We start from the raw sequence: 1,742 nt of genomic DNA, 5'->3' as shown, positions 1-1,742 counted from the left end.
CAAGAGAAATGCAACCACTCACATATAATGGAATCACCATAAGACAAAAAGCAATATCTCAGCAGAAGTTTTGCAGGCCAGTAGAGTGAGATGATATATTCAAAGTACTGAAATAAAAAAAAACATGTCAACCAATAATACTATTCTAAACAAAGCTATCATTTAAAAATGAAGGAGAGCTAATGGCCCAGACAAACGAAAACTGAGGAAGTTTGTCACCCTGAGTCCTGTCTTACACGTTTAAGGGAGTTCTTCAAATGAAAAAAAATCATATACAGCTACATGAAAGCACAAATCTCACTGGTAAAGGTAAATATGTAGACAAGTACAGCATAATGTAACAATGTAATGGTGGTGCATAAATTAGTTTTACCCTAATATAAAAGTTAAGAAACAAAAATTTGTTAATGTATACACAATATAAAACAAAGTAAACTCTGACTACGAGAACACAAAGTGTGTGTATGCGGGGGAGTAAAAGTATAGCATTCCTGTTTGTGATTGAAGTTCAATGGTTATTAACTTAAAATAGATGGTTACAACTACAAGATATTTTATGCAAACCTCAAGGTAACCACAAAGAAAAAACTTACAGTAGATACACAAAAGATAAGGAAAAAAACCCCAAAGCAAATCACCACAAAACAATCACCAAATAAAAAAGAAGATAGCAAGAAAGGACAAAACAACTACATAACTGATTGAAAACAATGAACAAAATGGCAATAGTAAGTCCTAATCTATCAATAATTACTTTAAATATAAATAGATTAAATTCACAATCAAAAGGCATAGAGTGGGTGAATGGACTATAAACAAAAACAAATTAAAAAAAAAGATCCAGCCATATGTTATCTATGAAGACCTCACTTACTTACTTACCTTAATTTATTTATTTTTATTGAGGTATAATTGACATGTTAAATTATATTATTTTCGGGTGTATAACATGATTCAATATTTGTATATATTATGAAGTGACCAACATAGTAAGTCTAGTTAACAGCTGTCATAACACATACAATCTTTTTTTTCTGTGATAAAGACTTTTAAGATCTACCCTCTTAGCAACCTTTAAATAGGCAATACAGTGTTATTAACTATAGTCACCATGTTGTATATTACAACCCTATGACTTATTTATTTTATAACTGGAAGTTTGTACCTTTTGACCTCCTTTCCCTATTTTGCCCACTTCTCACTCAAGAAACTCACTTTAGATTTAAGGACATACATAGGCTGAAAGTGAAGGGATGGAAAATGATACCCCATGCAAATGATAGCCAAAAAAAAAGCAGGGATGGTTATACTTATATCAGAAAAAATAAACAAGTCAAAACAGTCTTTAGAGTTATATAAGGATATATAATGGTTAAAAAAGTCAATTCAAAAGTAAGAGATAACAATTATAAGTATATACACGGTCAATATCAGAGCACCTAAAGATATAAAGCAAATACTGACAGATTTGAAGGGAGAAATTGACAGTAACACAATAATAATACCTCAGTACCCCACTTTCAATAATGGATAGAGCATCCAAACAGAAAATTAGTAAAGAAACAGCAGACTTGAATATCCCCATAGTTCAAATTGACCTAACAGACATATAAAAAAGTTTCCACACACCAGCAGAATATTCATTCTTTTCAAGTATACATGGAACATTCTTCAGGATAGATCACATGGTAGGTCAGGAAACAAGTCTTAATACATTTAAGAAAATTGAAATAATTTTAAGT

This window comes from Lipotes vexillifer, unplaced genomic scaffold (assembly GCF_000442215.2).
Source record: "Lipotes vexillifer unplaced genomic scaffold, Lipotes_vexillifer_v1.1 scaffold452, whole genome shotgun sequence".
Taxonomy (NCBI): domain Eukaryota; kingdom Metazoa; phylum Chordata; class Mammalia; order Artiodactyla; family Lipotidae; genus Lipotes; species Lipotes vexillifer.
The sequence above is the reverse complement of the archived record's forward strand: the minus strand, read 5'-3'. Positions refer to the sequence as shown.